A 16000-nucleotide genomic window follows, 5' to 3' on the forward strand; every position below is an offset into this window, starting at 1 on the left:
TCTGCCGCTCTCTCACTCTCTGTGTCTCTCATGAATAAATAAATAAAATCTTCAAAGGAATTTAGGCTTTTAAAAAAAGAGTGAGGTAGGCATAAGGTAGAGAATTCAAATTTAGCAAATGCACTGAGAGATAGTTAAAATCTTTTCTTTAAAATATTTCCCCTCAGACTTGGAGGGGTGGGGCAAGTATGTGGAGGAGTAGGGTTCCCAATCACCTGTGCCCACCAACTTACCTAGATAACTTTCAAATCAACCTGAAAAATTACGAATTCAAACAGACTTAAAGAGAGAACAGCTGGAACACGACAGAGAAAAGAGCTTGCGCTTCTAACAAGTCTAACTTGTTTTTAGCCACTCTGCACTGAGCAAAATGACGAGAAACGACTCACCACAAAAGAAAGAATCAGAAACAGTACTCTCTCCCACAGAGTTACAGAATTAGGATTACAATTCGATGTCAGAAAGCCAATTCAAAAGCACAATTATAAAGCTACTGGTGGCTCTGGAAAAAAGCATAAAGGATTCAAGAGACTTCATGATGGCAGAATTTAGATCTAATCAGGTCAAAATTAAAAATCAATTAAATGAGATGCAATCCAAAGTGGAGGTCCTAACGATGAGGGTTCATGAGGCAGAAGAGTGAGTGACCTAGAACAAGTTGATGGCAAGGAAGGAAACTGAGGAAAAAAGAGAAACACAATTAAAAGACCAAGAGGAAAGGTTAAGGGAAACAAATAAAAGCCTCAGAAGAAAATATCTACGTTTAATTGGGGTTCCAGAGCGCACCGAGAGGGACAGAGGCCCAGAAAGCATATCTGAACAAATTATAGCTGACAACTTCTCTAATTTAGGGAGGGAAACAGGCATTCAGATCCAGGAGATAGGAGATCTTCCCTAAAATCAATAAAAACTGTTCAACACCTCGACATTTAATAGTTAAACTTGAAATTCCAAAGATAAAGAGAAGATCCTTAAAGCAACAAGAGACAAGAGATCCCTAATTTAAATGGGGAGAAGTATTAGGTTAACAGCAGACCTCTCCACAGAGACCTGGCAGGCCAGGAAGGCCTGGCAGGATATATTCAGGGTCCTAAATGAGAAGAACAGGCAGCCAAGAATACTTTATCCAGCAAGGCTCTCATTCAGAATAGAAGAGATAAAGAGCTTTCAAGATAGGCAGAAACTGAAAGAATATGTGACCACCAAACCAGCTCTGCAAGAAATATTAAGGGGGACTGTGTAAAAGAAAGAGAAAGCCCAAAGAAACAATCCACAGAAACAAGGATGAATAGGTATCATGATGACACTAAATTCACATCTTTCAATAGTAACTCTGAATGTCAATGGGCCTGGGGCGGTAATGACTCCATCAAAAGGCACAGGGTTTCAGACTGGATAAAAAAGCAAGACCCATCTATTTGCTGTCTACAAGAGACTCATCTGAGACCTAAGGACACCTACGGCCCGAAAATAAAAGTATGGAGAACCATTTACCATTCAAATGGTCCTCAAAAGGAAGCTGGGGTAGCAATTTTCATATCAGATAAATTAAAGTTTATCCCAAAGACTGTGGTAAGAGATGAAGAGGGACACTATATCATACTTAAAAGATCTCTCCAACACTAGGATCTAACAATCATGAATATTTATGCCCCAAATGTGAGAGCTGCAAGTATATCAATTAATAACCAAAGTAAACACACACTTAAATGATAATACACTTATACTGGGAGACTTCCAACATGGCACTTTCTACAAATGACAGATATTCTAAGCACAACATCTCCAAAGAAACAAGAGCTTTAAATGATACACTGGAACAGATGGATTTCACAGATATTTTTACATCCAAACGCAACTGAATACACATTCTTCTCAAGTGCACATGGAACTTTCTCCAGAATAGACCACATACTGGGTCACAAATCAGGTCTCAACCGATACCAAAAGATGGGATTGTACCCTGCATGTTTTCAGACTGTAATGCTTTGAAACTAGAACTCAATCACAAGAAGAAATTTGGAAGAAATCCAAACATGTGGAAGTTAAAGAGCATCCTGCTAAAAGATGAAAGGGTCAACCAGGAAGTTAGAGAAGAATTAAAAAGACTCATGGAAACTAATGAGAATGAAGATACAACCATATAAAATCTTTGGGATACAGCAAAAGTTGTCCTGGGGAGGAAATACATCGCAATAAAAGCATGCCTCAAAAAATTAGAAAAAATTCAAATACAAAAGTTAATCTTGCTCCAAAAGGCACTGGAGAAAGAACAGCAAAAAAAACATACATCAGGGTCCCCAAATCACCTGTCCCCACCAAATTAGCTAGATAACTGTCAAATCATTCTGAAAATCTACGAAATTGGCCTGAGATTTAAAGAGAGAACAGCTGAATGCTACAATGAGAAGAGTTCGCCCTTCTAACAAGGTAGGAAGACGGGGGGCGGGGGGGGGGGGTTTAAACAAACGAAAGGCATCCAAGGGGGAGGGGCCCCATGAGGAGCCAGGCAAAGGCCAGGGCGAGTGCACCCAGGACAGGAAAGCCCCGTCCCAGAGAAGCAGGAGCTTCACCAATCTTCCCGGGCGGAAAGGGGCCCGCAGGGAGTTAGAGCAGGACCCCATGAGGGGCGGGGATGCACCCAGGCTCCCTGGGACACTAACACTGCAACTGCGCACCGGGTAGAGTGCAGCGAGCTCCCTAAAGGACTGCAGCCCTGGCACACATTGACCCGGGAGCAGCTCAGAGGGGCTCCAGCGGCGGCTCCGCGGAGAGGGGGCTGCGTGCTCCGAGAGGAACTCGGAGGTGGCTCCAGCAGAGGAAGAGGCTCCCTGCGGAGGGGGCTGCGCGGCTCCAGGAGCAGCTCAGCGGGACTTGGACTGAGGCTCCGCGTGGAGGGGGCTGCGCGACTGGGAGAGGAAATCCAACAGCACAGGCCCCGGAGCACAGGGCACCGGGGACACAGCCCAGGATCCGACCTCCCTTTGGGACAGGCAGAGGCCAAGAGGGCCCAGGACTGCAGGGACGCTCCTGCCCCGAGCTGAGCAGATCAGCGGCCCCGCCCCCCCGGAGCATCAAGGCCCCTGCTGATGGAGAGCTCCATTGTTACGGCGGGAGCTGAATCCAGGGCTCCAGAGCTGGCCGCTGCCACTGAGGTTGTTTCTCCTGGGGCCTCAAGGGGTACACAACCCCCACTGAGCCCTGGACCAGGCAGGGGGAAGAGCAGCTCCCCCAAGTGCTAACACCTGAAAATCAGCACATCAGGCCCCTACCCCAGAAGACCAACTAGACGGACAAGTTCCAGGGAAAGTCAAGGGACTTAAAGTATACAGAATCAGGAGATACTTACTCCCCCGGGTTTTTCTTTCCTTTTTGTTTGCTTCTCCCACCCTTTTTTTCCTTTCTTTCTTTTTCTTTCTCTTCTCTTTTTTTCTTCCTTCTTTTCTTTCTTCTATTTCTCTGTTCTCTCCTTCTTTCTCTCCTTTTCCCAATACAACTTGTTTTGGCCACTCTGCACGGAGCAAAATGACTAGAAGGGAAACCTCACCTCAAAAGAAAGAATCAAAAACAATCCTCTCTCCCAGAGAGCTACAAAATCTGGATTAAAATTCAATGTCAGAAAGCCAATTCAGAAGCACTATTATACAGCTACTGGTGGCTCTAGAAAAAAGCATAAAGGACTCAAGAGACGTCATGACTGCAGAATTTAGAGCTAATCAGACAGAAATTAGAAATCAATTGAATGAGATGCAATCCAAACTAGAAGTCCTAACAACGAGGGATAACCAGGTGGAAGAACGAGTGAGTGACATAGAAGACAAGTTGATGGCAAAGAGGGAAACTGAGGGAAAAAGAGACAAACAATTAAAAGACCATGAAGACAGATTAAGGGAAATAAACGACAGCCTGAGGAAGAAAAACCTACGATTAATTGGGGTTCCCGAGGGCGCTGAAAGGGACAGAGGGCCAGAATATGTATTTGAACAAATCCTAGCTGAAAACTTTCCTAATCTAGGAAGTGAAACAGGCATTCAGATCCAGGAAATAGAGAGATCCCCCCCTAAAATCAATAAAAACCGTTCAACAACTCGACATTTAATAGTGAAGCTTGCAAATTCCAAAGATAAAGAGAAACTCCTTAAACCACCAAGAGACAAGAGATACCTAACTTACATGGGGATAAATATTAGATTAACAGCAGACCTCTCCACAGAGACCTGGCAGGCCAGAAAGGGCTGGCAGGATATATTCAGGCCCCTAAATGAGAAAAACATGCAACCAAGAATACTTTATCCAGCAAAGCTCTCATTCAAAATGGAAGGCGAGATAAAGAGCTTCCAAGACAGGCAGGAACTGAAAGAATATGTGACCTCCAAACCAGCTCTGCAAGAAATTTTAAGGGGGACTCTAAAAATGCCCCTTAAAGAAGAAGTCCAGTGGAATAATCCACAAAAACAAGGACTGAATAGATATCATGATGACACTAAACTCATATCTATCAATAGTAACTCTAAACATGAACGGGCTTAATGACCCTATCAAAAGGCGCAGGGTTTCAGACTGGATCAAAAAGCAGCACCCATCTATTTGCTGTCTACAAGAGACTCATTTTAGACAGAAGGACACCTACAACCTGAAAATAAAAGGTTGGAGAACCATTTACCATTCAAATGGTCCTCAAAAGAAAGCAGGGGTAGCCATCCTTATATCAGATAAACTAAAATTTACCCCGAAGACTGTAGTGAGAGATGAAGAGGAACACTATAGCATACTTAAAGGATCTATCCAACAAGAGGACTTAACAATCCTCAATATATATGCCCCGAATGTGGGAGCTGCCAAATATATCAATCAATTAATAACAAAAGTGAATAAATACTTAGATAATAATACACTTATACTAGGTGATTTCGATCTAGCGCTTTCTATACTTGCTAGGTCTTCTAAGCACATCTCCAAAGAAACGAGAGCTTTAAATGATACACTGGACCAGATGGATTTCACAGATATCTACAGAACTTTACATCCAAACTCAACTGAATACACATTCTTCTCAAGTGCACATGGAACTTTCTCCAGAATAGACCACATACTGGGTCACAAATCGGGTCTGAACCGATACCAAAAGATTGGGATCGTCCCCTGCATATTCTCAGACCATAATGCCTTGAAATTAGAACTAAATCACAACAAGAAGTTTGGAAGGACTTCAAACACGTGGAGCATAAGGACCATCCTGCTAAAAGATGAAAGGGTCAACCAGGAAATTAAGGAAGAATTAAAAAGATTCATGGAAACTAATGAGAATAAAGATACAGCCGTTCAAAATCTTTGGGATGCAGCAAAAGCAGTACTGAGGGGGAAATACATCGCAATACAAGCATCCATTCAAAAACTGGAAAGAACTCAAATACAAAAGCTAACCTTACACCTAAAGGAGCTAGAGAAAAACCAGCAAATAGATCGTACACCCTACAGAAGAAGAGAGTTAATGAAGAATCAAGCAGAACGCAATGAAACAGAGATCAGAAGAACTGTGGAAGAGATCAACAAAACCAGGAGTTGGTTCTTTGAAAGAATTAATAAGATAGATAAATCATTAGCCAGCCTTATTAAAAACAAAAAAGATTCTAATTAATAAAATCATGATTCAAAACAGAGAGATCACCACCAATATCAAGGAAATACAAACGATTTTAAAAACATATTATGAGCAGCTATAGACCAAAAAATTAGGCAATCTAGAAGAAATGGAAGCATTTCTGGAAAACCACGAACTTCTAACTGGAAGAGGAAGAAATAGAAAACCTGAACAGAAAAAAAAAGAAAGAAAGAAAGAAAACCTGGACAGGCCGATAACCAGGGAGGAAATTAAAGCAGTCATCAAAAACCTCCCAAGACACAAAAGTCCAGGGCCAGATGGCTTCCCAGGCAAATTCTATCAAACGTTTAAAGGAGAAACCATACCTATTATTCTAAAGCTGTTCTGAAAGAAAAAAAGGGATGGAATACTTACAGACTCGTTCTATGAGGCCAGCATCACCTTAATTCCAAACCAGACATAGATCCCAGGAAAAAGGAGAATTATAGACCAATGTCCCTGATGAACACAGATGCAAAAATTCTCAACAAGATACTAGCCAATAGGATCCAAGAATACATTAAGAAGATTATTCACCATGACCAAGTGGGATTTATCCCCGAGATGCAAAGTTCAACACTCATAAAAAGAGAAAAAAGAACCATATGATCCTCTCAATAGATGCAGAGAAAGCACTTGACAAAACACAGCATCCATTCCTGATCAAAACTTTTCAGATTGTAGGGATAGAGGGAACATTCCTCAGCATGTTAGAAGCCATCTACGAAAAACCCACAGCAAATATCATTCTCAATGGGGAAACACTCATAGCGTTTCCCCTAAGATCACAAATAAGACAGGGATGTCCACTCTCACCACCTCTATTCAACATAGGACTGGAAGTCCTAGCCTCAGCAATCAGGCAACAAAAAGAAATAAAAGGCATTCAAATTAGCAAAGAAAAAGTCAAACACTCCGTACTTATAGATGACATAATAGTGTACACAGCACACCCAAAAGCCTCCACCCCAAGATTGCTAGAACTCATACAGCAATTCGGCAGTGTGGCAGGATACAAAATCAATGCCCAGAAATCAGTGGCATTTCTATACACTAACAATGAGACTGAAGAAAGAGAAATTAAGGAGTCAGTACCATTTAAAATTGTACCCAAAAGCACCCGATACCTAGGAATAAACCTAACCAAAGAGGTAAAGGATCTATACCCTAAAAACTATAGAACACTTCTGAAAGAAATGGAGGAAGGCACAAAGAGATGGAAAAATATTCCATGCTCAAGGATTGGAAAAATTAATATTGTGAAAATGTCAACGCTACCCAGTGCAATTTACACATTTAATGCAATTCCTATCAAAATGCCATGAACTTTCATCAGAGAGTTGGGACAAATCATCTTAAGATTTGTGTGGAATCAGAAAAGACCCCAAATAGCCAGGGGAATACTGAAAAAGAAAACCAGAGCCGGGGGCATCACAATGCCAGATTTCAGGTTGTACTACAAAGCTGTGATCATCAAGACAGTGTGGTACTGGCACAAAAACAGACACATAGATAAATGGAGCAGAACAGAGAATACAGATATGGGTCCTTAACTCTATGGTCAACTAATATTCGACAAAGCAAGAAAGACTATCCACTTGTAAAAAGAAGTCTCTTCATTAAATAGTGTGGAGAAAATTGGACATCCACATGCAGAAGAATGAAACTAGACCATTCTTCACACTATACACAAAGATAACCTCAAAATGGATGAAAGATCTAAATGTCAGACAAGAATTCATGAAAATCCTAGAGTAGAACACAGGCAACACCCTTTTTGAACATGGCCACAGCAACTTCTTGCAAGATACATCTATGAAAGCAAGGGAAACAAAAGCCAAAATGAACTAATGAGACTTCAACAAGATAAAAAGCTTCTGCACAGCAAAAGAAACAGTCAACAAAACTAAAAGACAACCTACAGAATAGGAGAAGATATTTGCAAATGACCTATCAGATAAAGGGCTAGTTTCCAAGATCTATAAAGAACTTATTAAACTCAACAGCAAAGAAACAATCCAATCATGAAATGGGCAAAACACATGAACAGAAATTTCACCAAAGAAGACATACACATGGCCCACAAGCACATGAGAAAATGCTCTGCATCACTTGCTATCAGGGAAATACAAATCAAAACAGCAATGAGATACCACCTCACACCAGTGAGAATGGAGGAAATTAACAAGACGGGAAACAACAAATGTTGGAGAGGATGTGGAGAAAGGGGAACCCTCTTACACTGTTGGTGGGAATGTCAACTGGTACAGCTACTCTGAAAACTGTCTGGAGGTTCCTCAAAGAGTTAAAAATAGAGCTACCCTATGACCCAGCAATTTCACTACTGGGGATGTACCCCAAAGATACAGATGTAATAAAAAACCAGAAGACTTGCACCCCAATGTTTATAGCAGCAATGTCCACAATAGCGAAACTGTGGAAGGATCTTCAATGTCCATCGAAAGATGAGTGGATAAAGAAGCTGTGGTATATGTATACAATGGCATATTAGTCAGCCATTAGAAATGACAAATACACACCATTTGCTTCAACGTGGATGGAACTGGAGAGTATTATGCTAAGTGAGGTAAGTCAGTCGGAGAAAGACAAACATATATGGTTTCACTCATACGGGGAATATAAAAAATAGTGAAAGAGATTACAGGGGATTGGAGGGAAAATGAGTGGGAAATATCAGTGAGGGTGACAGAACGTGAGAGTCATCTAACTCTGGGAAACGAACAAGGGGTGGTGGAAAGGGAGTTGGGCGGGGGGTTGCGGTGACTAGCTGATGGGCACTCTGGGGGGCACTTGATGGGATGAGTGCTGGGTGTTATGCTATATGTTGGCAAATCAAACTCCAATAAAAAATATTAAAAAAAATTTTTTCAAAAAAATATTTTCCTCAGTAATTCTCAGTATTGAACAGTTGGAAAAGATCAAAAAGTATACAGAAAGTTAACATCACATCATTCATAATCCTATTACAGAGATAACCATGAGTTGATGAGACCATCATAACTGATCAGTTTTCTTTCACAATACCATTTGGTTGCTTCCAATTCTTTACTATTAAAGGTAAGGTTTTAATTTGTGGACTGTATTTAGATCCTAATTTGAACTAACCACACACATACAAAAAAACCTTTCTGGGACATTCAGGAAGATCTTTTTTTTTTTTAAGACTTTATTTATTAATTCATGAGAGACAGAGAGAGAGAGAGAGAGAGAGAGAGGCAGAGACATAGGCAGAGGGAGAATCAGGCTTCATGCAAGTAGCCTGACGTGGGACTCGATCACGGGTCTCCAGGATCACACCCTGGGCTGAAGGTGGCACTATAAATGGCTGACCCACCCAGCCTGCCCTGGAAGATCCTTTTAAAATGGACAAGTAAAATGATACCAAGAAATTATTATTAATTTTGGTTTTTTTTAAAGATTTTATTTATTTATGATAGTCACAGAGAGAGAGAGAAAGACGCAGAGACACAGGCAGAGGGAGAAGCAGGCTCCATGCAGGGAGCCCGACGTGGGATTCGATCCCGGGTCTCCAAGATCGCGCCCTGGGCCAAAGGCAGGCGCCAAACCGCTGCGCCACCCAGGGATCCCTAATTTTGTTAAAAGTAATAATGGCATTGTACTTATTATGCATGAAAGTGACCATATGTTTTACAAATGCATATCGAAGAATGTGGGAGTAAAATGACTTGTGTTCCAAAATTTATTTTAAAATACATGAGCAACAGAAACAAACAAAACACCCCAGCAAGTTTGGCTACATCTTGGTAACTGTTGGAGGTAGAAGATGTTATAATAGTGACTATGTTATTATTTTCTCCCCTTTATGATACTTGAAAAAAATTTAAATACAAGTTTTTTTTAATGCCGTGATAAAACGTAGGTATCATTTGCTGTTCACTTTCCAATTAATTAATTACAAGCTTCCTAAAATTATAATTACTCAGTCAAAGAGTATAAACTTCTTAAAGGCTTTTTATATAAAATTGTTTGGGCAGAAGGCTCTATCATTCATTCCTTCAACAAGTATTTATTGCACACTATTTACTAACTAGGTACTGTCATACGCAGCAAGAATACAACTGTGAACAAGATAAAGATCACTGCCCTCATGGAAGCTTAAATTGTGGGGTAGGTGTGTCAAGATAGGGTGATGAGAGTCAAACAGAATAAAGACGTGAAATGCATACTGTGCTAGATATAGATAAGTGCTATGGAGAAAATCTAAGAAGAGGGTGACCTTGGGAATGCAAGTGTATACATGCATGTGCACAAGCATGTGTTACAAAATAAGATGGTCAAGAAACGCCTCACTGAGAAAATGACATTTAAGAAAACCTAGAAGGGTGATGACATAGCTATATGGGAGGAAAAAATGTCTCAAGTAGAGAAAATAATACATACAAAGGTTCTAACAAAAAAAAGAAGAGAAAAGACAACATAACTGTAACAGAGGTCAGTCAGGACAGAACTTTGTAGGCCATGGTCAAGACTGAGTGAGTGACATGAAGAGCTGCTGGAGGATTCTGAATAGAGAAGTAACATGATCTGAATCAGTTTTAAGATTCACCCTTGCTGTTTTGCTAAGACTAGGTTTTGGGGAGGGGAGGAGTGCAAATAGAAGACCAACAGTTAATAATCTGTTATAATAATCCAAGCAAGAAATAATGGTGGTTTGTCCAGGAAAGTAGCAACGAAAATGGTGAGAAGTAGACATATATTGGAGGGAGAACTGATGGTATTTGTGGCAGAGAAAATATAGAGTGTGAGAAAGAGAGAAGTCAAGGATGACTCTATGGTTTTTAGCATGAACAATTAGAAGGCTGAGATTGCCATGAATAAAAACGGGGAAGGCTCTCGGAGAACAGATTTAGGGGAAAGATCACGAGTTTCCACTTAGATACACTTCCTTAAGATTTTTAGTAGGCTCTCAGATATTACAATCTGGAGTTCAAGAGGGATGTCAAAACTAGAGACATACTTAGGAGTCATTAATGAACAGGTGATACTTAAAGTCATGAGACTGAATGATATCAATCACTAAGGCAGAATATGTAGGGCGAACTAACAGAAGACACCAAGGATAGAATTCGGGGGCACTCCAAAGATAAGACAAAGGAACAAGAAAGGAAACAAAAACAACAGCCAGTGAAGAAGGAAGGAAACTAGAAGAGAGTGGTGCCCTTAAAGCTAACTGAAGAACAGGTTTTAAGGAAGAGGGAGTGAGCAATTGGGTCAAAAGCTGCTGATTGGCCAAGTAAGATAAAAACTGAGAACTGGCCATTAGATTTATTAACTTGATCAAGGACTATTAACACCTTGACCTCATAAAGAACAATTTCAGTAAAAGAGATTGCAGAAAGAATAGGAAAAAGGGACAATAAACAGCTCAAGTGTAAAAAACTCTCTAGAAGGCATATGGGCTGTAAGAGAAGAGGAAATATGGAACAGTAGCTTGGGTGGAGGGAGTAAGATCAAGAGCAAGATTTGATTTTTTTAAGATTTTATTTATTTATTCATGAGAGACACACAGAGAGAGGCAGAGATAGGCAGAGGGAGAAGTAGGCTCCCAGCAGGGAGCCAGATGCTAGGCCTGATCCTGAAACTCTGGGATCATGCCCTAAGCCAAAGGTGGAGCTCAACCCCTGAAACACCCAGGCATTCCTGCTTTATTTTTTTTTAATATGGATGCATGCTTATAAATCTGATTGGAAAAAATCCAACAAAGAGAGAAAAACTGATGATGTGGGAGAAAGAAGTAAGATTTGTAAAAGTGATGCACTTAAGTTAGCAAGAGGGGATGTGACTTGGCATGTAAGTAAAGAGGTTGGCCTTAGATGGGAACATGGACAGGTCATCCGCAGTTAACAAAAGGCAGGCAAAACATGTGGGCACATAGATGCACATAGGTAAGAATACGAAAGCCTAGGATCTGGTGGAATTTTTGTTTCAAATGCTTTCATTTTCTCAGTGAAATAGGAAGCCAGCTCATGAGCTGACAGTGAGCAGAAGGAGGGAGTATTAGAGGTTGAGGAGAAAGGAAAAGGTATAAACCAGCAGAATTAAAGAATTAGAGAAAAGTTAAATATTCACCAACTCACAATACCACTAGAAATGTATGAGAGTATCAGTCTCAACATAGCCTTGACAGGAGTGGGCAGACTAATTTTTCAATACTTGCCAAACTGTTAGGTTAAAAAAATAATTTGCATGTCTGATCACTAGTGAGATTTAACATCTATCTACTCATACTATTGGCCACTGCATTTCTTCTTTTGTGAACTCTCTGCTTCAGTCTTTTCCTCAGTATTTCATGTACTGGTGTATTAGTATTTCATTTCTGAGGTTTGTATGAATCCTTAAGATAGTAAGGGTATTCTCTTCAACAAATGGTGTTGGGAAAACTGGACAGCTACATGAAAAAGAATGAAACTAAAAAAAAAAAAAAAAAAGAGAGAGAACGAAACTGCTCCACTCTCTTACACCAAAGAAGACATACAGATAGCAACTGACACATGAAAAGACACTCAACATCACTCATCATCCGGGAAATGCACACCTAAACTAACAATGAGGTATCACCTCACAACTGTCTGAAGGGTTAAAATAAAAAACACACAAATAAATAACAGGTGTTGGCAAGGATGTGTAGAAAAATGAATTCTCTTACACTGTTGGTAGGAATGCAAACTGGTACAGCCACTGTGGAAAACAGTATGGATATTCCTCAAAAAGTTAAAAATAAAACTTCCCTATGATGCAAAAGCTACCAAGTTAAAAAAAAGAGTGAAAACATTAATTCTAACGGATACATGCACTCTTATGTTTTTAGCAGCACTATTTACAATAAACAAATTATGGAAAAAGCCCAAGTGCCCATAATAGATGAATGGATAAAGATGGTGGGACCTCAGTTCCTGAGCAACAGGGGCAAGTCTCATTTCTCAAGCAGAGCACCACACACAGTGTTAAAACATGCCCCCCTGCACCATTGGGGATCAAATACTGCCCACTACAGGCAAAGAGAGCCTTTGCAAACAACCAGACTGAAGAAAAAAGGGGCCAAGACTCAATAGAAGAGCACATGAAACACATGTAGGAGACATTCCTTGAAGTGCCACGTCCTGGGGAACAGGGGACACTATGCTACAGGGCACGCAGGGAACTCATCTTCATAAGGCTATTATCATTAACAGCAAGAGAAGTAGCTGACATTCCTAACAGAAAGAAACACATGAAAAGTCAGACAAAATGAGAAGAGAGAGTAATATTACCCAAATGAAAGAACAGAGCCAAACCACAGCAAGGGATCTAAGTGAAACTGATGTAAGTAATAGGCCTCATAGAGAATTTAAAGTATCAATCATAAAGATATTCATTGGACTTGAGAAAAGGGTGGAGGACATCAGTGAGACCCTTAACATAGAGATAAAGAAGAACTAATCAGAGATCAAGAACAGCAGGAGGGCAAGATGGCGGAGGAGTAGGGTCCCCAAATCACCTGTCCCCAACAAATTACCTAGATAACCTTCAAACCATCCTGAAAATCTACGAATTCGGCCTGAGATTTAAAGAGAGAACAGCTGGAATGCTACAGTGAGAAGAGTTCGCCCTTCTATCAAGGTAGGAAGACGGGGTAAAAAAGAAATAAAGAAACAAAGGCATCCAAGGGGGAGGGGCCCGCGAGGAGCCGGGCTAAGGCCGGGGCGAGTGTCCCCAGGACAGGAGAGCCCCGTCCCGGAGAAACAGGAGCTGCACCAATCTTCCCAGGCGGAAAGGCCTCCAGGGATTTGGAGCAGGACCCCAGGAGGGCGGGGATGCCCTTGGGCTCCCTGGGACACTAACAGACACCTGTGCCCCAGGGGAGTGCGCCAAGCTCCCTAAGGGCTGTAGCAGGCACGCACTGACCCGGGAGCAGCTCGGAGGGGCTCGGGCAGAGGAAGAGGCTCCATGCGGGGGGGGGGGGGGGGGCTGCGCGGCTCTGGGAGCAGCTCGGAGGGGCTCGGGCTGGGAGCGCGAATCCAACAGCGCAGGCCAGGGAGCACAGGGCGCCGGGGAAACAGCCCAGGATTCGACCTCCCCCTGGGACAGGCAGAGGCCAGGAGGGCCAAGGACAGCAAGGACGCTCCTGCCCCTGAGCAGAGCAGATCAATGGCCCCGCCCCCTGAGCCTCCAGGCCCTGCAGGCTGAGAGCTCCTTAGTTACTGTGGGAGCTGAATCCAGGGCTCCAGAGCTGGCCCCGCCACTGTGGTTGTTCCTCCTGGGGCCTCACGGGGTAAACAACCCCCACTGATCCCTGCACCAGGCAAGAGGCAGAGCAGCTCCCCCAAGTACTAGCACATGAAAATCAGCACAACAGGCCCCTCCCCCAGAGGACCAGCTAGAAGGACAAGTTCCAGGGGAAGTCAAGGGACTTAAAGTATACAGAAACAGAATATACTCCCCCGTGTTTTTTTTTTTTTTTTTGCTTTTTGATTTCTGTTTGCTTCCCCCACCTCTTTTTTTTCCTTTCTTTCTTTTTCTTCTCTTTTTCATTTTTTTCTTCCTTTTTTCTTTTTTCTTTTTCTCTTTTCTTTCCTTCTTTCTCTCCTCTCTTTTTCTCCTTTTCCCATTACAACCTGTTTTTGGCCACTCTGCACTGAGCAAAATGACTAGAAGGAAAACCTCACCTCAAAAGTAAGAATCAAAAACAATCCTCTCTCCCACAGAGTTACAAAATGTGGATTACAATTCAATGTCAGAAAGCCAATTCAGAAGCACTATTATACAGCTACTGGTGGCTCTAGAAAAAAGCATAAAGGACTCAAGAGACTTCATGACTGCAGAATTTAGATCCAATCAGGCAAAAATTAAAAATCAATTGAATGAGATGCAATCCAAACTAGAAGTCCTAATGACGAGGGATAACCAGGTGGAAGAACGAGTGAGTGACATAGAAGACAAGTTAATGCAAAGAGGGAAACTGAGGAAAAAAGAGACAAACAATTAAAAGACCATGAAGACAGATAAAGGGAAAGAAACAACAGCCTGAGGAAGAAAAACCTACGTTTAATTGGGGTTCCCGAAGGCGCCGAAAGGGACAGAGGGCCAGAATATGTATTTGAACAAATCCTAGCTGAAAACTTTCCTAATCTGAGAAGGGAAACAGGCATTCAGATCCAGGAAATAGAGAGATCCCCCACTAAAATCAATAAAAACCGTTCAACACCTCGACATTTAATAGTGAAGCTTGCAAATTCCAGAGATAAAGAGAAGATCCTTAAAGCAGCAAGAGACAAGAAATCCCTGACTTTTATGGGGAGGAGTATTAGGGTAACAGCAGACCTCTCCACAGAGACCTGGCAGGCCAGAAAGGGCTGGCAGGATATATTCAGGGTGCTAAATGAGAAGAACATGCAACCAAGAATACTTTATCCAGCAAAGCTCTCATTCAAAATGGAAGGAGAGATAAAGAGCTTCCAAGACAGGCAGGAACTGAAAGAATATGTGACCTCCAAACCAGCTCTGCAAGACATTATAAGGGGGACTCTTAAAATGCCCCTTTAAAGAAGTTCAGTGGAAGAATCCACAAAAACAAGGACTGAATAGATATCATGATGACACTAAACTCATATCTATCAATAGTAACTCTAAACGTAAATGGGCTTAATGACCCCATCAAAAGGCTCAGGGTTTCAGACTGGATAAAAAAGCAGGACCCATCTATTTGCTGTCTACAAGAGACTCATTTTAGACAGAAGGACACCTACAACCTGAAAATAAAAGGTTGGAGAACCATTTACCATTCAAATGGTCCTCAAAAGAAAGCAGGGGTAGCCATCCTTATATCAGATAAACTAAAATTTACCCCGAAGACTGTAGTGAGAGATGAAGAGGAACACTATAGCATACTTAAAGGATCTATCCAACAAAAGGACTTAACAAAAAAAAAAAAAAAGAGGACTTAACAATCCTCAATATATATGCCCCGAATGTGGGAGCTGCCAAATATATCAATCAATTAATAACAAAAGTGAATAAATACTTAGATAATAATACACTTGTACTTGGTGACTTCGATCTAGCTCTTTCGACCCTCGATAGGTCTTCTAACACAACATCTCCAAAGAAACGAGAGCGATATATGATACACTGGACCAGATGGATTTCACAGATATCTACAGAACTTTACATCCAAACTCAACTGAATACACATTCTTCTCAAGTGTACATGGAACGTGCTCCAGAATAGACCACATACTGGGTCACAAATCGGGTCTGAACTGATACCAAAAGATTGGGATCGTCCCCAGCATATTCTCAGACCATAATGCCTTGAAATTAGAACTAAATCACAACACG

The 16000-nt window shown here is 41.5% G+C and overlaps 1 protein-coding gene across 1 annotated transcript in view; it reads right to left on the reverse strand.

The window, feature by feature from the left end:
• The window catches only part of LOC121482516 (constitutive coactivator of PPAR-gamma-like protein 2), an 85703-nt gene that overhangs the window by 34372 nt on the left and 35331 nt on the right, over positions 1-16000 (reverse strand). The gene's annotated exons all lie outside the window — the stretch shown is intronic.

Source organism: Vulpes lagopus, chromosome X, assembly GCF_018345385.1.
Source record: "Vulpes lagopus strain Blue_001 chromosome X, ASM1834538v1, whole genome shotgun sequence".
In the NCBI taxonomy this organism is placed as follows: domain Eukaryota; kingdom Metazoa; phylum Chordata; class Mammalia; order Carnivora; family Canidae; genus Vulpes; species Vulpes lagopus.